Source organism: Lactuca serriola, chromosome 3, assembly GCF_051521515.1.
Source record: "Lactuca serriola cultivar US96UC23 chromosome 3, Lser_US96UC23_V15, whole genome shotgun sequence".
Lineage (NCBI taxonomy): Eukaryota > Viridiplantae > Streptophyta > Magnoliopsida > Asterales > Asteraceae > Lactuca > Lactuca serriola.
The window spans coordinates 174,831,990-174,853,776 of NC_136410.1; the positions used below are offsets into that span (position 1 = coordinate 174,831,990).

At 36.6% G+C, this 21,787-nt stretch overlaps 1 non-coding gene across 1 annotated transcript; it reads left to right on the forward strand.

Moving 5' to 3' along the window:
- Nucleotides 1–18,370: 18,370 nt before the first annotated feature.
- LOC145096629 (small nucleolar RNA R71) lies at nt 18,371–18,477 on the forward strand. Its single transcript, XR_013704003.1, has one exon. It is a non-coding gene; the product is annotated as a small nucleolar RNA R71 (small nucleolar RNA).
- Nucleotides 18,478–21,787: the final 3,310 nt, after the last annotated feature.

Consider the following 21,787-nt stretch of genomic DNA (forward strand, 5'->3'; position numbering starts at 1 on the left):
TTGCCTTAGCCAAGGAACCAAGAGATCATGGCAGATCCCGACACATTAACAGAAAATATCACTTCATAAGACACAAGATTGAAGAAGGACTCCTCGTGGCAAGGAGGATATCGTCGGATGAGAATCCTGCAGATCCCCTTACGAAGGGACTAACGAGGGTTAAGCATTTTCAGCATGCGAGATGCATCGGGCTGAGGGACGATATTAGTTTACAGATTAGATAGTTTTTCTGAAACTTGTAAAAATGTAATTGACGTTTGATGATGAATAAAATTTGTGATTTATTTATGAGTAAAGTGTTACTATCATTGTTAATTATTTACTATTGTTTCAGTTTTGCATATTTTGACTTCTAGAATAATTAATTTATTCAAACCTCCACAATCGATCATACGTCAGAAGTAGGTATGAATCAAGATTGTCATGAATTGGGTTTGTAGATGGCCAAAAGGTGTTTAGACATGGCAATGGTTGCTACAACATTCATGAGTACTCATAAGTTATGAGTATTGGTGTAAACCCACGCTCACTTGTATCACTTCATGGAATTTATCTCGAGTGATCGTGAGACGATAACATCATATAAATCTTTAAACCTAGAGATATGAGTTGTTTCCTATGAGTTGGTTGTGCATTGATTGCACGTAAACGCATCAGTAACTTGATGTTATAAAACGTGCCTTTGTGTACAATTGAATAAGTAGTAGAACAAGCATATCAGTCGAAGTTTATCTGTTCCTTCTAGAAATAGAAGCGATATCTGGGCCCCTCGATGATTTTGTGTTGACCCATGTACCGGGCCCGGTCAAAACTAAACCGATGTGTTCAGTGAAGTTCTTCGTCAAACAAATCCGAAAATCGAGAAACAACTGCTAGACAATAAGCAAGACATAGTTCCATGTGTTTGTCCGGCTGATATCATGAGAACAGAGGATTATGTGATCACTTGTCTTAAAATGGCGCTTCATAGTTCGACGGAGTTTTCGAGAGCTACGATTGCTGGTTGGTTCCTGAAGTTATATAGGCAAATACAGTTATTATACTTATCCAAGTGGGAGTCTGTTGGATAAGGTGTCTAAGTCCATAACTTATTTGGTATATACTTGACCCGACCGGCATGGTCCATTTGGGTTGCATCTCATCCAAACTATTATGGATAATTTTATGAGAGTTATACACATATGTTTATTAATATATTATAAGTTATAATATATTAATATGAAGTTATGTTATTTAATTAGTTTTAGTCTTAAATTAATTATGAATTACTTTAGAGATTAAAAGGAAGACTAATTAGATTATGGGCTATTTGTTTTATATAGTGTGGGCTAATACTCATTTGTTAATGGGCTAGGCTTATATGGAAGTCCATGGATGATCCATGGAGCTTTTAACCCATGGATCCTTGGAAAGGACAAGACATGGGTTATTAGGGTTTCACCCTAACCATGCACACTATATAAGCATGATTATGGAGCATGAAATGGCAACTAGTGAACTAGTGTGTGTAAGCTTGTGTGTGGCCGAAATTATACAAGTGTGTATAATCTCTCAAAGTTTTCCAAGAGTTTGTGGTGTTTTGTGATTCCATTTGAGGCATTCACACTATTGGTGCTTGGCCCTCAAACTCCTTAGAACCAAACTCATCAAAAGGTATGTAATCTCTTCTAACTCTTTTATGTTGAAATGTTCCCCATGCCATGTTAGATAGGTTATAAACCTTGGAAAATTTAATATTTTGCATGTATTTAGACAAACATAGATCCAAGGTTTATTAGGGTTGCATGCACACTTAGGAAGTGTTAGATTGCTCAAAACCCAACATAAATATAGCCTGATCAACTATATTTATTCGAGATGCAACCGACGTGTGTTTGGGAGTGATAGTGGTGTTGCAATGAATCTGAAACTCACCATATAGGATTTCAGAGCCGAACATAAAGTTTAAAATAGTATAGGAGTATTTTATGATGCTATAGACTAACAATAAACATAAAACATGTAATTAAAATACTATAGGAGTATTTTTGGAACCATAAATAACATTGTGTGAAAACTAAAAAGACCCCTATTGATAGATCTATGATTACAAAAGTGTATACTCCTAAGGTTATATATAGTAAGGATCTCATAGACTAAGAATGTGTGGTTTGACTCTACTTCCTTTTCCTTGTTTGGATGTGGATATAGAGTAGTACCACATATTCAAAGGCCTATTAGATCTAAGTTATATATGGCTTGTGTACACTGTGTAATTGTAGAAGGACTCGATAAGGATCACACAGTAAAATGTTGTAATAATCTCTTAAGATTCTTTATACAATCCCATTCTCGCATAAACCCTTTTAGAAAATCTTATCCACTTCAGTAATCGACAGAGGAGTTGACAAAGACCTAGAAGAGGTTCATTGAGAAGATTTCCAAACAGGAAATAAATGAACAATGATGAGACTATTCAGATCACCATCTGCCTATACCTTTTTAGGGACACCAGTGGGAAATCCCCCTGAACTTTCGAGATTCCAGTTCTCCATTATGAAGTAATGCCAATTGGAGTCAGAAACGGAAGTAAGACGTAGTGGAAATTCTATATTTCTATAGAAGAAGAGAACCCTATAAAGATACCTATAGGAAACCATAGTTATACTGGCCAAGAGTAAGCGGTGAACTGAAGGAGCCCGTGCATGAAACCCGAGAAGTGTTTCCACCCCTTTTAACGTCACACTAATATGCCATAAAATAATACAACTTAGTGAGTTAGTGGTTACACTACTCACCCTATGTGTTAGGTAAATCGTCTTTCTTGTCGCGACTAAGATAAATAGATCGGATCACAAAATATCAGTTGAGAGTAATTAGACCTAAGCATTCTTGAGTCTTTTCTTTTGTAATCTCCGTTCCGAAGTTCTTTCGAATCTTTCCAAAGCTGGAGAGTGAAACTCTCCAATATAAGATAACTTAGTCCGAGTGACACTCGATTTATGACCTTCCTATATACTTATTTCTACCCTATTTCCAGGACTACATCATAGCGATGTACGTCGACACTTAGAGAAACATAGTTCAATACACGGAAAAATTTATATCTACTACTATAAGGAAAGATACATCTAAAGGTAACCATCGTCGCTCACAAGTACGTGTTCCTCGCCGTGTAGCAAAAACCATGCCTCCGAAGAAATGTAACCAACCCGCCAACAAGACACCGACTCTTCAGATTAACGAAGCTACATTCCAAGCTGCAGTCTCAGCAACCGTAGCAGCTGCCATGGCTCATCTGAACACCAGCAACGCAAATGCTAGTGGAAACATGGGCAGCAACCCCGATCAGTGTAATGATAGAGTACTGGTGCAAGTGCCTACTTGTAGGAACGCACCAAACATCAAGGCTAAGGGTAAGAAATGACATTTCGGGAATAAGAAAAAGTGCAAATCACCTCACAAGAGGAATTGTAGAGTCTAGAAATTGTAAAAGTCGAAGTGTCTGTTCTTAGTTTCGCATGTTAATTATTTTACTAAGTCTTCATTTGTGCGAAGCGTATTGTTAAGGACTTAGTATATTTTTTGTACACTCATGTTTCCTATAAATAGGGACTGAGGTTAGAAGTAGAGAAACGATTGATTCAACGAGTGATTCACTAGTCATTCGCATGTTTCTCTGCTTAAGTCTGTAATCAGTTTCTTCATCAATATAAGATCCGATTAATATTTACTCCTTGTGTTCATACTTTTCATTCTTATAATCATGATTTCTTTCTAAATCTCGATTACAATTCTCTTCAATTGGTATCAGAGCAGGATTCAAACTGCATTGATCCGATTTTCGTTTTTGAATCATTTGCTTTTTGAGTAGTGATTTTACTCAAAAAATTTCCGTGCATTTTGGTTCTGAAAATTCCTCTTGATCTTCATATTTGAATCAATTCTGCATTTGAATTGTTTAGTCGAGTAATCGATTAGCAATCGGTGATCAATTCACAAATTCATCAAGTTTTTCAAGTTTTTCTGAAAAATTATCGTGTTCATCAATGGCGAACTTCAACATGAATACCATGACTTCTTTCTCTCACTTGCTTGGTTCTTCAACCAAAATTCCAATGTTAATCCCTGAGTACTATGATTAGTGGGCTGATAGGATGGAGGATTACTTAAATGGAATTGTATGAATGGAACAGTTCTACCTCCTGTAAATGTTCAATCAATTGGAGCATCTGCTTCTTCAATCAATGTTACTGAACAACAGAATCGCCTGAAGAAGAATGACAAAAGATGTATGAGGGAGCTAACAGGTGCACTGCCTCCTGTGGTTTACAATTACATTCGTAGTTGTAAAACAGCCAAGGAGATTTGGATCACACTGAAAGAGAAGTATCAAGGAAGTGAGAAGACAAAGATCAATTCCGTTAAGGAATGCCTTGTTGAGCTTAAGGAATTCAGACAAAAGGATGTTGAAACAATTGAAAACTACTATGATCGTCTGAATGAGCTTGATTATCATTGCAACAGGTATAGAATCACAAGATCTCTCATGGAATTCAATCTGACATTCATCATGGGTCTTCGCAATGAATGGCGTAGTGTGAGTATGATGATAAAGAACCAACAAAGTTTTGATACTTCCACCTTGAATGATCTCTACAACCAGCTGAAAACACATGAAAGCGAAGTTATAAAAATGTTTGAAGAATCGAAACAGAGTCTAGGAGGGCCAGTGGCATTAGTTTCGAAGGTTACTGAAATCGATGCTGGTGAGAAGGAAGAATCAGACAATGAAGGTTTCTTAATGAATTCGGATGATGAAGCAGTTGCATTTTATTCGAATAATAGAGTTAATAAATTTTTCAAAAAGCCTTTCAATCCAAAAGGAAAGCAAACCGATGCGAAGATTGGTTTCAAAAAATCTGGAGGTGAGGAGAAGAAGAAATTTGAGAAGGTTGAAGAAAAGCAGAAAGATGCGAAAGCAGAGAAGAGACTAAAAGGTGACTCTGGAATTGATTGTCATTACTGCAATGGTGCGAATCATTTCACAGCCGATTGCATGTTAAGGAAGAAAGAAGAGAAGAAGAGCAAAATCAAAGACGAAGCCTACTACTCAGAGAAGCTTGAGGAGGTGTGTGCGAAGGCGAAAGGATTGTCTTTGGCTGCGAAAGGAGAGTCTGAAGAAGAAGAAGAAAGTGAAACTTATCAGATCTGGTCCTCAGGATCCGATGATGAAGAGATGACGCACCCAACTCATGGTGCAATGTACGCAAGTTATGAAGAATTGTGAAGAGAATGTTTCTGGATGATGTTTTGTGTCCAAGTCCACCGATAAATCTCCAATGACCACTAAGGTATGTGCTATTCTTGAATCCTTTAATATTCCTTTATCTGCTTATGATGCTGAAATAACTTCATTTGATGATATTGTTTCTTACTTTGATGCTGTTATTGTGTATGCTAGTACTTTAGCACAAAATCTAAATTCGCAACTAGTTGAGACAAGAAGACAAATAGAAATAAAATGAAGCAGAGTAGATAAAATTGAATTACAAATGACAAATGTAAATTGTGATAGGGATAATCTTGATAAAGAAGTTAGGTTGTTACTCGCACAACGAAACATTTATTGTAACTCTGCCAAACGTTTATATGCGAAGTTAACAGCTTTACATCATTCATCTGAGATAAGCAAAGAACAACATAGGAAACTACTACCTTTTCTTGATTTTGAACACGAAAAAGTTGATGTTGGTTCTTATGACTGCGAGAATACTATTGCTCAATTTGACAAAATACCTGATGATAGATTCGCATATGGTATTGTCAAAATTGATGAATTTTTGAATGCGAATGAATTTGTTAATATTGTTAATGAAAGTTTGACAATGAATGAGCAAATGAAAATCTTAAAGAAAACTGAAACTTCAACTCTTGATTCTCAACACAATTATGCTGATGTCGATGACAATTCAGATAATGTGAGTGAAATCAGTGAGATCGAAGAGGGAGAAGAGGTTGATTGTTCTCAACTGTCTATCATTAATGTAACATCTAAGGTCAAAGGTAAAGAAATTATAGTTGATTCGATAGTGAAGGATGAAAATGATAAACCCTCTACTTCGCAAACTTGTGACTTTGACAATGTGGAAGTTGAAAGTTGTAAGTCAGATGATACTGATGAGGACGAAGAAGAAGTGAAAGATTCGCATGAATCACCTCAACGTGTTGTTGTTAATCAAGTGTTTGGTGATACAAAAGAATTCGACAAAGTTCTTAATGAAAAAGGTGCATATTATTTGGAAACCAACACTGTGGTCTATCTGAATTTTACATGCACTGATAACACGGTTTTTCAAAATCAAGTATTTGTCACAACTGGAAATGTTGAGAAAATCAAGCCTGAATTCAACATAATGGTTGAAAATGACAACAAAAGGTCAATTACCGAAGGTTTCTTTGCAAATCAAAATACGGTAGAAAACAATTTAACTCAAAACTCTTATGTTTTTCAACGCCAAAAGTTATCACAAAAATGGATGGTTAAAAGTGAAAAAGAAAACAAAGTTTTTGAAAAAGATGAAAAACCAAAGATGGAAGTGAAATTGAATTCTCATGAATTTAAGTTAATGGTTGGAAAGTATTCAAAAGAAAACAATGTTTTAAAAAGAAAAGCAAGAAAAGCAATCTTTTGGCAAGTTGTGTCTAATGATAAACCTAAAGTTGCGAAAGCACAAATTCCAAGAACAAAACCATCAAAATTTCAGAGAACAAACAAACAAAAGAATACAAGTTTTCACAAACCAATATATTCTGTTGACAAAATTTCAATGAAAAATAAAGATGAATCTATTCGAAAATTTGACAACATTAGAAAATTTGAGACTTCGCAAAATTTTGTGAATGATCGTAAGTTTCAAAATGTTAAAAAATTAACGAACAATTCACACACTTTGAATGTCCAAACTCAAACAAAACCAAAATTTTAACCCAAACAACCAAATTTTCCAAATCCTTCGATCACAGAACCAACCAAAGTTTCGTATACAAAAGGAAAATAAGATGTATATACAATCAACAATTGGCTTGAAGGGCAAGGAAAACAATACCAAAATGGAAAGTTTTCAAAGCAACAGATAAAGACTACATTCGATAAGTTTGTGAATGAGTCTTCTACTGGTAGTTCATCATCTCATGATTCGCAAGTTCCAGTACAAAAGTGGAAACTAGTTGTGAAAGTTGCGAAGGTTGTGAAGGATGAGGTGAAAGTCAATGGAAATCCAAAACTATCAAACAACTATATCTCAATATCTAGATTTGATGATGTTGATTTAATCGATAGTATCACAGACAAAGTGAAAACGTGGTTTTTAAATTCAAAGAATTTGTTCAATGCTACTAATGAAGGACCCAATAAGTCTTGGGTTCCTAAATTCTTTCATTAAATGCAGGTGATATGTAACGAGCAATATGATGCGAAATGGTATATTGATAGTGGTTGCTCTCATCACATGACTGGAAGAAAGGAAAACTTGCGAGATTATAGAAGCTTGGAAAATGCTGCAGTAGTCAAATTTGGAAACAATCACAAGTGTCAAGTGAAAGGTTATGGAAAAGTCACAAATTGACAATTCACAGTTAACCGGGTTGCTTATGTCGAAGGTCTTCAACATAACTTGATTAGTGTTTCGCAACTTGTTGTGGGTACTGGAAATCAGGTTGTGTTCAATGAAAAAGGAAGTGTCATTTCGAAAGTAGAGACAAATGAAGTACTTCTCAAATCCAAAAGATATGGAGACATGTTCACACTCGACATCAAACCGATTGTGGGCAAACCTGCAGTGTGTCTATTGTCGAAGGCCTCTAATGATGTTCGTTGGCTTTGGCATAGAAGATTGTCTCATTTGAACTTTCGCAATATTAACAAACTTGTCACTAAAGATTTGGTTCGAGGTTTACCTGTACTGAAATTTGACAATGATACTTTGTGTGCAGCTTGCGAACAAGGAAAACAACATAGAAAAGGTCATCCAATTGTGATAGATTCAAAAATCGTGGAACCGTTGGAACTTCTTCACATTGACTTATGTGGACCGTCGACTGTTGCTACAATCAATAAAAAGCGGTACATTTTAGTTATTGTTGATGATTTTTCTCGATTTACATGGGTATTCTCTCTCAGGTTAAAATCTGAAGTTGCTCAGACGATGATTGATTTTATCAAAAAAGATTGAGATGAGTCTTAAAAAGAATGTTCGTAGAATTAAAAGTGACAATGGTTCTGAGTTTAAAAATCAAACGCTGGATTTATTTCTCACAGCCAAAGGCATTTCGCATAATTTCTCATCACCATATACTCCACAACAAAATGGTGCGATTGAAAAAGGAAATAGGTCTCTATGCGAAGCGGCAAGGACCATGCTAACATATGCGAACTTACCTCAATATCTTTGGGTTGAAGCTGTGTCGACTGCATGTTTTACTAAGAATCGTTCATTCATTCATCGAAGATTCAATATTACTCCATATGAAAGACTCAACAATCGAAAACCTAATATAAAATTTTTCCATGTTTTTGGTTGCAGGTGTTTTATAATGAATCTAAAAGATAATTTGACCAAGTTCCGAGCGAAAGCTGATGAAGGCATATTCTTAGGATATTCGCAAAATTCAGTTGCATACAGCGTGTTAAACAAGCGAACAAGAAAAGTTGAAGAAACTTTCAACTTAACCTTCGATGATTACTATCTTAAACAAACGGATAGTAAATTTGAAAATAAATAAATTCTTGTCGATTCAGATACTCAAATTGAAAATTAAGATATCAATGATTTTGATTATGACTTAATTTTTGGAATTCCTGACAGGGCAATTGATGCAAAAGTTCATGCTCCTGATAACCAAACACCAGAATCATCAAAACATACTGATGATTCAACAATTACTACAAATTCAATATCTTGCGAAAGTGTGCCTAAATTTCGTATGGCGGGGGAGCATACGACCACAAATATACAGGGAGAGCAAAATTTCGAGGAGTAGAACGAGACTATGAGTCGTCAAGTTGAGGGGGAGCATTTGCAATTACCTTTAAATGATCAACAGGAACATCATTTTGAGGGGGAGCATCAAGATGAACATCATGTTGAGGGGGAACATAATGAAACAGTGACAATTAATCTTGATGAAAATGATGAATTTCATGAATTAAATGATAATTTTTCTGTTGCAGGATCTGAAAATGAAGATATGTACGAAGATGCACCATTGGAATTCAATCCTGATTTTCCACCACTTGAGAAATGAACAGGGAATCATCCCAAAGAACAGGTGATTGGGAATCCATGTGAAAAATGAGGTACTGAATGCGAACCAAGAATTATGTATGTTTAATATTTTTATTTCGAAAATAGAGCCACAGACAGTAAAGAATGCTATGGAACACTCAGATTGGGTTGTTGCTATGCAATCTGAACTGGCTGAGTTTGAACAAAACAAGGTTTGGAGATTAATTCCTAAACCTTCTGATGTTTTGATTGTCGGATTAAAATGGATTTTCAAAAATAAAACTGACAAAGATGGCAATATTATTCGAAATAAAGCTAGACTAGTTGTTAAAGGCTATTCGCAACAAGAAGGAATAGACTACGAAGAAACATTTGCTCCTATCGCAAGACTCGAAGCAGTTCGCATATTTTTAGCTTATGCAGCTCACAAAGACTTCGATGTTTTTCAAATGGACATTAAGTGTGCATTTTTAAATGGAGAACTAGAAGAAACAGTTTATGTTGAACAACCACCAGGATTTATAAATGAGGAACATCCTGATCATGTTTACATACTAGACAAAGCAGTTTATGGGTTAAAACAAGCACCAACAGCCTGGTACACAACACTTACAAATTTTTTGAAACAATCTAAATTTAAACAAGGATCAGTTGACCCCACATTATTTCGCAAGAAAGTTGGGAATCATCTTATGCTTGTTCAAATTTATGTTGATGATATTATTTTTGGCTCAACTAACCCATCATTGTCTATTGAATTTGAAAATATCATGAAGAGTCAATTTGAAATGAGCATGATGGGAAAAATTAATAATTTTCTTGGTTTAAATATAAGACAGAACAGGGATAGAATTTTAATCAACCAAGAAAAATACACAAAGAATCTGCTCGAAAAGTTTGGAATGACAAACAACATGAAGCTTAGAGTACCAATGGCAGTGGGAACAAGATTAACTGCTTCGTTAGATACTCCTGTTGTTGATTTAACACTTTATCGAAACATGATAGGGTCTTTATTGTACTTAACTGCAAGCAGACCTGATATTATGTTTTCAGTATGTAATTGTGCTAGGTATCAAGCTAATCCCAGAGAACCTCACTTAACAGCAGTGAAAAATATTTTTCGCTATCTTAAAGGGACAATTTCGTTAGGCCTTTAGTATCCTTCAAAATACGGATTCTTCATTCAAGCTTTTTTTCAGATTCTGATCTAGGAGGATGTACTTTGGATAGAAAAAGTACAAGTGGTGGATGTCAACTATTGGACGGAAAATTTGTGAGTTGGTAGTCGAAGAAGCAAACTTTTGTTGCTATATCAACTGCTGAAGCTGAATATATTTCAGTTGCTGCTTGCACTTCGCAAATCATTTGGATTCAGAGTCAACTTCGTGATTATGCTATCAATATGAAAAAGATTCCCTTGTATTGTGATTCTCAAAGTGCAATTTGCATTTGTCATAATCCAGTACAAACTCAAAGACAAAACATATTGCTCTTCGATATCACTTTATCAAAGATCATCTGGAAGATGGGAATATCGAAGTAAATTTTGTTAAAACCACTGAAGAACTTGCTGATATTTTTACTAAACCTCTTGATGAAAAATCATTTGTGAGAATTTTAGCAGGTTTAGGGATGATCGATGCGAATTCAGTGCCAAAATCAATCACTCAAGAATGAAAGGTCCATTCGGAAGCTCTGAATCAGACTCATTCAGCAGTTACTGTGTGTTTAGCGGCTTCGCATTCACACGTTTGTTAACTGAGGTTCAATTTAATTTTGTTCTTTTCTGCTTTGTGAAAAAGACGAAAAACCAAAAATATTTTCATTTGTTTGTCTATTTTTTGATAACTTCAAAAACAATAAAAAGATTTTCTTTTATTTTGTCTTTCATTTTCGAAAAATATAAAACTCAAAAATATTTTCTTAAGATTGTTAAAATTAGATTTCGTTTTTGTTCTTTTATATTTGAAAAATACAAAATCACAAATATATTTTTCTTTTAACTCTGTTCTTTAAGTTTTGTGTGTTTTCAATATTAGTCAAAAGCAACATGAGAAGAGGTCATGCTTATGGTTCTATGGGAAGGTATCATTTCTTTCAACTATGTACTAGTTAGGATGTCCCTAGAAGCATGTTGCAGCATGTTGACCCAAGCCTCATATGACTCTATGTGTGAGAAACGATAGCCTTAATGAAATTATCTTATGAAAATTTCTTCCCAATCAGGCTTATATTCGCATTAGTCTAAAGAGCTACCCTACTCTTCTTAAATGAGTAAAGAGTTTTCTGTTTGGTCCACAAATAACAGAGGTACATTCGATATTATAACCAATCTTTTTCATCACTAAATTTCTTAACACGATACACACACAAAGACACATGTCCATGAGGTTACTTGATCAAACCAATCGTGATTTAGACATGTCATCATTCTGTGTTAATGATCTTGTTTCATGAGTCCGTGAAATAAGTGAAACCTACAAACTTCGCAAATTAAGGAATTGACGGGGAACTATGTTCCAGATTTTTACGAAACATTTGTTTCTGTACCTAATATTTCATATACTCCAAATTATATTCATTCTTATGAGTGATCCTGATCAAATTTTCAAAGCCCACGAAGTTTGTTTCCCAACAGGGTCCAGCACTTAAATTTTTTTGAATATAATTTCTGTGTGAGTATATATCTGAAATCCTTGTCACTTTTCAAAAATAATCCAAAGCAATCTTGTCCCTGAACACAATGTTCAAAAAAAGTAATTTTGGTTACAATTACTCACCTTATGTTTAGGATGATATGTAACAAAATCTGCAAACCACCATATTAAGCCTATAAAAGAAGCCCTTCGATACTTCTCTTTAAGTATTCGATTGTATGTCACAGGAAAATGCGAAAGCAGTTGACTACCTCTCTTGGTAATTAATGAAGTAACCTTTGCCTGGGGTTTTACTACTTTGTGTCAATAAATTTTGACATCACAGAATCCCAAAAAAAAATTTAACTTGCTTCTTATATCATTTCTTTGAATCACATGCACTCACGAAATCCTTGAGGTTATAAGTAATACCAACTTAGGCTGAAGATTTCGCAATACTGGTAAATGACTTCGTTTAAAATCCCAAGAATGAAAGATCCTAACCTCGATACCGAAGGGTCTTTTTTTTACATAGTTGTACTCACGAACAGTTTCCAGTAACCGTTGGCCCTAGTTTCAAGGCACTTTATGGGGCATGATCATTACAATGGCTATTGATTGCACGTTTCCAGGAACACGTAGCGTACTCTATTTTTGGAAATGGTTCATCTTTGGGATTAACATATAAAAGGGATAATCTTTTCTGAGAATCATTACGCGATTCAAAATTCTCAGATGAACAAAAAGCCCTAATCTTTCTTTCAATAAATTTCTCAGATTAACAATGGTTGCTACTCCATCAAACACATAAGAAGTTATTTCACAATCCCTCATGAAGATTCAAAGCACAAATTTCCAAGTTGATCCCAATGTCTCATCTTACCCAGAAGAATTGAAGATGTTGATCGTTGCACTGAAAAGATCAACATTGTCAACTGCTATGTTCAGTTCATTCCCAGTTCCTATGACTTGGTTCTCAATGGCGGCATCAACTGCGTCATACAACTATGCAACAGATGTTATAACCTTCAACCTGGTGAATAACAAGAGGGTTCGTCTTACCAAGAACATGTTCATCGACTTCTTGAACATTTCTCATCACCCACCGTTCTTTAAGCCAACCAACTCACAGATTATCTTCATGTTCAATGAGATGGGACATCAACCCACTCTTGAAAAGATAAGTGATTTCAAGAAATCAAGCTTACCATGTATTTGGAACTTCTTGTTTGGAATCTTTCTACGATGCTTGACCGGAAGGAGTGTCGGTCTAGACAGGGGAAGAATGGAGGTTTATGCAATGGTTATGGGACTTTACTACGATCTAAGTGTTGATTATGGAACTCAGCTTTGGAAGGAGTTCAACAAAAGCTTAGAAAACACCAGTGTTGATAAGGGGATTTCTTGTGCAAGGTACTAGAGTTTTATTTTGGAAAAAGTATATGCGAAAGAAGGAATTCAAGTTCCTGAAGGAGGAGATGTTGTAGAGTTCTCTTTGTACCAATTTCCCAAAGATGTTGAAGATGATGCGAATATCTTCACAAGTGTTGCAAGAATTCCTGATGCAATGCTTCGCAAAGTGTCCTCTACTCACAAGGTGTTAGTTCGATACATGAAGACTTTTGATCCTAATGTGCGAACTGGAGTGCTACTTGAAGTCAATGGTGAATCATCCAAGAAGAAGAAGAAGATTCAAAAGGCGGAAAAACGCGAATCTCCAAAAGTATCAAAGGCTGAAGAGGTTGAGAAAGTTGAGCCTTCTTCCAAACCTGCGAAGGAGATCATACCGACCAAGTCAGGGGTCTTAAAGAAGCTTCGCAAGTTATCACATAAGAAGACTGCCTCTCCTACTATTCGCAAAACTGAAGTGAGTAGTAAGGGGGCTATGTTTATAGAATTTCCGGCTCCTATTTCTCCTATGTCAAAGAAAAGAAGAGCTCAAGATGTTGCGAAGCACATCACTAAGAAGCTGTACAAGAAAAGGAAGATGATTATTCGCAATGAGTCATCAGATGATGAAGTGGTTCCTGAGACTCCACCTGTTTCAACTTCATCAATGGTAAACATCTCTCTTCCCATTACTTCGTAAATTTCCACTACAAAAACCATTCCACTCAAAGTAGTCACTACCAAATCAGTTCTTGAGGAGGTACCTACTTCTGATATGGTTGTTAACATATCTGATATGTGGGCACCTATCACGAGTGTCGAAACTACAATACCAATCATTTTATCTACTTCATTACCCATCTCATTTGAAAACCTATCTACTTCATTACCACCATTCTTTCTCCCGAATACAAATATAACCACATCATCCATCTTTGATCATCCTTTACAACATCCCTTCACTACATTGTTTCCATCATAATCTCCTGAAACACATAACCTATATCTTCGGAAGCTCGGTATGATGAAGAAACCGAAAGAGGAGGTTTTGGAGGAACATTTGAAGCTTTACACTTTGATTTAGAGGAGGAGGAAATCCCTGATCATATGCTTATGTCAGGTAAGCAATTTAAAATCCTGAATCGAAAGTTGAATGCAATCCTTCAATCACAAGCTGATTCTGGTACAAAGTCTTCTGTATCGGGTTTGGAGGTTGAAACAATGATCAAAGCTGCAGAGAAAAGAATCGCTGTGAAAGTTGATGACTCTGATAAGAATAATGAGCTTCGCATTCAAGCTCAAGGGAAATCTTTTGATGGTGCTGTAAAAGATCTGACAACTGCTACAAAAGAACGGTATGTTCTTTTTGTAAAAGATGTGAAGAAGGTCAGGGAAGATGTCAACTTCAAGGTTGAGGAGTTAAAGAAAGAGATTTCAAAAGAGCTTCAAGATCTTAATTCGCAAAACTTGGAAGTGCAAAAACGTGTTGATGTTGTTGCTGAAGCACTTACTAAAATTGTCACTGATTATCATTCACCTGCTCGAATTATCAAATCCAAGCACAAAGAAGATAAGGAGCAGTTCGCAAAACTAATTCAGTTGGTGACTGAATTAAAAAGTTGTGTTTCGAAGCCTTCGCAACAATCAATTCTTACTACGGAATTCTTAATGCTTAAAGTTAATACTTTGGAGCAAGCTATTTAGAAGGCATTGGCCCCAATAACAAATTTTACTTCCATTTTACCGAAGAATGTCCCACCTGTGAATTTCACAGGGGGGCAAGAGGGAGAAAGAAAAGGAAGTAAAGGGGATGATGCGAAAACCGTTGGAAAGCTATATTCGACTCAGCTTAAAATAACTTTTCCTGTACTCACGAAACCAATTCCTTCAACAATAGTAACAACAAAGCCATTTACAAAGCCAATTCCTAAGGGAATTATAATTGGTTCAACAGAAGGAGGGAGTTCGAGTGCGAAACCTCAAACAGTGAATACTGGAAAAGGTAAAAAGGTAGCTTATGAAAAGTCGAAAGAAGAAAAGAAAGCAGAGGCTAAAGCTGAAATGGAAAAACAAAGACAGATTCAGAGCATTCAAAGGCAAAGAGCAAATGATCCATCAACTTTGAACAAGGGTGATCCTGCGAAGTTGTACTCAATCGAAACCATCAAATCCAAAGTCTTGGGAAATCACTTATACGATTTTGAGAAAAAGCCTAGAAGAAGTTATGATGTTTCAAATTCAGACAGATGCCAACTTGACTTCCCTATAAACGAAATGATGTTTATCACAGCGCAGTACAAGATCAGTGAAAATTTTGAAAATGCTAATGAATATACCTACAAGAAAATCATATTCATGTTGTACATGCAATGGATCAACAGGAAGTTTGGTCTCTGATAAAGATAAAGAAAGTGTTAACTATCAAGAAGGATGAAATGTTCGAAAACATGCTTCAAAATTTTCGATACTTCGTTGTCCGAGCAGATAACAAGCCTTTCGATTTTAGCATTGCTGACTTTCCCTTAATGAATATAAATGATCTCATTCAAGTGGCTCTTATCCTGAAAGACATGAAAGAAAACAAGCTCAAAGGATATGATACTGATGTGTTCAGATTTGGTTTCACACATATCAAAATATTCATAGATAACTACTATGATTGTTTGGCGTTAACTGATGAAGAACTCGCATCAGGCCTTCGAAGAAAAGTCACAGTTCCTTGGGAATCAACATTGCCTCAACCAGAATTGAAGAAGTTTGCAGACGGAGAGATATGAATTAAACCTTTTGGCAAGGTTTTCGCAGGCAAAGACACCAAGGGGAAGCCTAAAAGATTTTTGTTTCAAGTCTCAGAGATTGAAAGATACACCACTTCGCAATATACGAATTTCATTGTTTGTATGAATAATTACACAAAGAATAATGAAGGAGATAGGAAGGAGCTTAAAAAGATCATCACTTGGTATTCAGAAATCCGTAGAACAATGCACTCAGTTGTTCAGAATCTCACAAACTGAATAGCTTTGACTATTTACAATGGGGGAGAATGTAGAGTCTAGAAATTGTAAAAGTCGAAGTGTCTGTTCTTAGTTTCGCATGTTAATTATGTTAATTATGTTACTAAGTCTTCAATTTTGCAAAGCGTATTGTTAAGGACTTAGTATATTTTTTGTACATTCATGTTTCTTATAAATAGGGACTGAGGTTAGAAGTAGAGAAACGATTGATTCAATGAGTGATTCACTAGTCATTTGCATGTTTCTCTACTTAAGTCTGTAATCAGTTTCTTCATCAATATAAGATCTGATTAATATTTACTCCTTGTGTTCGTACTTTTCATTCATATAATCATGATTGCTTTCTAAATCTCGATTTCAATTCTCTTCAGGAATAAGAGACAACACCTGGTGGCAGTCTCCGCAGCCACAACATCTACTGCCACTACCACCTCTACTGCTACCACAGAAAGGAAGAAGTATTACGGGAATCTACCCCTATGCTTGAAGTGCACCTTCCATCATAATGGAGACTGCCGAGTGCTCCATTGCACGAACTGCAGCCAAAAAGGACACACTGCCCCTTTCTGCAACATCCCCACTTGGCACTTCACATCAACCACCAATGTTGGGACCAGTCCAATATGCCACCTATGTGGTGAGATAGGGAATTTCAAGAGGGACTGCCCCACTGAAAAAGAAATAACGAAGGCATAGGAGGAGTTTGACCTTGATACATAAAGTAGCATCAAAGGACCCGGTAGAATTTTGGTACGTTTCTCAACCTTCGTAGCTAATCGAAAACAATAAATAATAAATTCTAATTGTAGTTACTTCCTCGTTAAGGAAAAAGTCGCAGCACTGTTATAAAACTTAAAGACCCATTAGGTAAAGCTATGATGGCTTAGTATATACGTTAAGGCCATTTATAATTAAGATTGATAGACCTCGAGTGAGTGATGCGGCCTTATTTCTTGTTCCTTGTTTGGTTGTGGATTTAGGGCGAAGTCGCTCAGTCAACAGTCCTTTTAATCTTAATTATACATGACTAGTGTATACTAGGCAGTTATAGAGAGGCCTTGTGGGAAAACTATTCGTGAAAAGTACATCATTCCAAAGCATCAAGACCCCTAGCATTCAGTGTCAATCATGTCGGTCCAAGTATTCGCGATAGTAATACCATGGACGAACCTGAAACGCTAAAAATTTGTGTGCCCTGTCCAGCACATGGTCCTATCAAGCTTCATTCCATATTGTGTCAATGCCTATTATTTTCGACACTCCTGTCAGTCATGGTTCGACGTGCTTCGACCATGCGAGAACTTCCTAGTGCTGTGTAAAAAGAACTTCCACCTTATCGTAAGTGTCAAGTAAAAAAATTTCGAGCCAAATGGAAAACTCCATGCGAGCGATCCGTTGTCTCTCTCATTCAAAACTTCAGAAGTACCCAGGAGAGGGGTACCGCGCGCTGTTAACCAACCCCAGTTGACATTAGAAACTAAATCGAAAGAGCACTGCAGATACTCCATAACGCGATAACCACCCGAGGTCTACCCCATAGATTCCCTAGAAAGACCACTTGCCCCGTGAAACCAAGTTCTTGAATCAAGAGTAAGAACTCATGGGATTAACTTACTACTACGGAGTATGTACATTAGGGTGGTATATAATTTAGATTGGTAAGACTTAAGATGTGTGCTTTCGCCCTACTCCCTGTTCCTTGTCTGGTTGTGGGTTTGGGGTGGGGCCACACATCTAAACATCATGTCAATCTCAATTATATATGACTTGTATACACTGATTAATAGCATGGAATGTTTGATCCATTTTATCCATCCTCCTATCCATGGTTTTTAGCATAGCCATGACCACGGATAAGTCTTCAGTAGCTGCATAAGCGGCTCCCCTAGTGACATCATGTCTAGGGTTGTGGTATTCTCTAGAGTGTTTAGAGAACTCTTCAATCAATTCTTTGATCATCGGGGGCAGCTTCTTTGTGAGCGAGCCTTGCGAGTCTAGTAGCTGCTTGGTTGTGACATTGACTCCATCATAGAAGATGGAGACTTCTTGCTGGCTGTTTAGGTCATGGTGTGGGCAGTTTCTTAGTAAGCTCTTGTATCTCTCCCAAGCTTCATATAGTGATTCTCCAGCTTGTTGTTCAAAGTTAGCAATGTCCTTCTTCAACTTGGCTATTTTGGAAGGTGGGCAAAAGTGATCAATGAATTCTTCTTTCATCTTGGCCTATGTGGTAACTGATCCGGGGGGATGTGACTTGAGCCAGTCTTTTGCAGCACCTTTGAATGTCACTGGAAGCATACGAAGTAGCTGAGTCTTGCGGGGCACATTTGGAACATTGAAGTAATCAGCTACATCATTGACTTCATCCAAATGCTTGTAGGCATCTTCGTGGTCTTTTCCATAAAAAGGTATTTCTTTAAGTAAAGCTAGGATATGACCCTTGAGCTTAAAGGTAGCGGCCGCGGGAATTGCGGGTTGCACAAGTCCCGGGCCAGTGTCGTCGCGCATCCTCTTCTTCCATTCTCCCATGGGGATTACATCAATGTTAGCCATTGTGATAGCTAACTCTTCTTCGGAATCGGTTTCGTGCTCGTATGTAGGCTCCTCTTCTTCCTCGGTCTCGTACTCAATATCTTCCTTAACCGGTTCGTCGATTACTAAAGAAGCGTTGGATGCTCCTGATTTGCTGCTCTTCTTTTTCCCAAAAACAGTCTTCAAATTGGACAAAGGTGACTTCTTTTATGTACTCGAGCTCTCCACGTCCATTCCTTTGTTCCTTTTCAATGCGGATTCGGGATCTTCAAACGGGGGTACCAGCGGGGTGTTTGATCCTCTGGTCACGAAAGTCCTGAAATAAACAAGATAAAAACGTAAAAAGAACAAAAAAGTGTACTAAAAAATCGAAAATTAATCTGCCAAATACACTTGTACTCGCCTAGTAGGTGCGACTGCACTCAGCAAGTATCAGTGTAATTTTGAAGAAATTAGAAACTTAATATTAAAACTAAAACAGATGCTAAAACCTAATTTCTAACTACTAAATTGTGATAAATTAACTTTGTGCCAGTAAACTCACACAAAGGATCGAAAAAATTAGGGATTAGACTAATTATTTAGAACCGTTCCCCTGCAACGGCGCCAAAAACTTGATGTGTGTAAAATGCACTTGTTTTATTCCTACTTTTTAGTAATAAATTTAGCACACAAAGGCAGTGAACCTGTCTTTTAGTGGTATAGTTGAGTAAGTAGGGTATCGAACTCAGGGAACGGAAAATTAAACTAATGGCTAATTTTAACTAAGCAATTAATGAAAGTAAAAGGTTTTTCTCTCGTTTTGCAAGACTAGAAACTTAAGCACACAACATAAACACTTAATTAACTTATTAACTAAATAACTAAGCAAACAACTAATTCACCAAATTTGACAAAGATGTTTCTATCTAGGTTCAACCAATTCACTCCTATGGTTATTTGGTATTTATGATAGATTAATTGTCATTGGCTACCAATTATAGTGGTCAGGTTCATGTTCATTACTCCTAACCCTTAGACAATTAATTAATTCAAGCAGTGATCAAGTGTTTAAGCTAATTAATTCCCTAGATTAATTATTTGGATTAAATAAGACTTGTAGTGGTTAATCAATTTAGTGGTTCAATTAACCTCTTGTTTGATGGTTTCTCAAACAAGCTCACACATTAATCTAACTATTGTCTTATTAATCTTAGTTTCATAATCATTATTACTAAGCATATGGTTAAGTATTCACATAGACATATGAGGTTAACAACTAAGAGATGTTCATGCAGCTTAATTGTCTTCCAATTAACAGAAAATAGTTGTGATTAATGCATAAGGTTCTTTAACAAACTTAATTTAACAGATCACTAATAAACAGTCAATCAAAAGCTAAGAATTAAACCATAGGAGTTCCTTGGTATTCCCCAAACATAAACAAAAATGTATTTAGCTCATAGTTGCAGTAAAAACAAACACAAAAACAAGTTTAGCTAGATTAAACATACTCAATTCCTAAAGCTAAGTGGAATGATTAACCTAGTTGCCTTGATTCTTCAAAAGGTTGAAGAATAGAATTCCTCAGCGCCTTCCAGGGTTCTCAATCGCAGATGGATCTTCAAAAAACGCCAGAAAAGTAGTCCCATCGGATAAAGAGTCGGTTTTTATAGATATCTCAAAACAGGGTGTACTCGGCAAGTAGCAGACCCAACTCGCCGAGTAGCTCGTAGTTATCCGCCTTAAATCAGGAGTCGTGGCTATCTTCTGGAATATTCTGATGAACTCGCCGAGTAGGTAAACTTTTGTCCCTCAATCTTCATTCTTTGGTCTCCAATTGCTTTACCTTGTTCCCTTTCATTCCCAAGCATGTCTTTTGGACTGAAAACAAAATTTAAACAATATTAAGTACCTTTTGTCCATATTATTCACATAATTAGTTAAAAATGAATAAAAATGTATGCTAAATAATTAACTAATTATGCACATATCAATCTACCCTTCTACAACCCATCCATCACGTAAAGTGGCAAACTTTACATGAATCCAAAGAGATCTAGGCATTTACACTCCAGGGATAGGGTTTGGGACAAGATGGCTTCACCAAACACTCAAGAACAGGGACTTTAATGCACTCTAGACCTTCTCCATTCCAGATCTGAGGTAGCAACCTCAGATCTAACCTTCAAACTCGAAATACCACAAACCAAACTTTCCACACACTTCAAAATGATGAATCTAGAAGAATAACAGTCCAAGAAACGAAGTAATACCTCAAAAGGAAGCCCCAACAAAAGAGAAATCCGAATCTTAGCAAAGCCCCTTGCTCCAAGCCTCCTAACTCTCAGAGATCTCCTCCAAAATCTCTTCTCCAAGGTTCAAATGCACTCAAATCCCTCACAATCGCGTCTTACGGTTTTCTGGACTTCAACAGAGGGTAAAGAGGTTGGGGAGAGGGTATAATGTCCTTTATATAGGGCTCATCCTCCGAAATTAGGGTTTTCTCCACTCAGCGCCTACTCGCCGAGTCCATCCTGCGACTCGCCGAGTTGGCCACTTAACACGCGACCAGAGTCGCGACCCTACTCGCCGAGTCCACTCGTGGACTCACCGAGTGGCCCTTTCACACTTACACTTTTAGCCCTTCAACTCTACTTCTGATATTCCGGGATGTTACACCAAGCCAGGGGTAACAAGTTTCTTAACCTTTTATGATGCCTGAGGGCGTCATGTAACTGCCTCGTCGATCAGTATGGTTACGATTCTCAATAAGAGTAAATTATAATTCATAGGCCTTAAGGTAGTAGTATTTCGGTGGTTTTGACATATAAAACTAATAATACTATGATATTTTTCCCTATTCAAATGCTTTGAAATGTTTTCACATAAAACGATAATGAACAAAACTATATTGTGATAATGATAGTAATAATTGGGAAAAATGCTCATTTATACGAAACCTAGA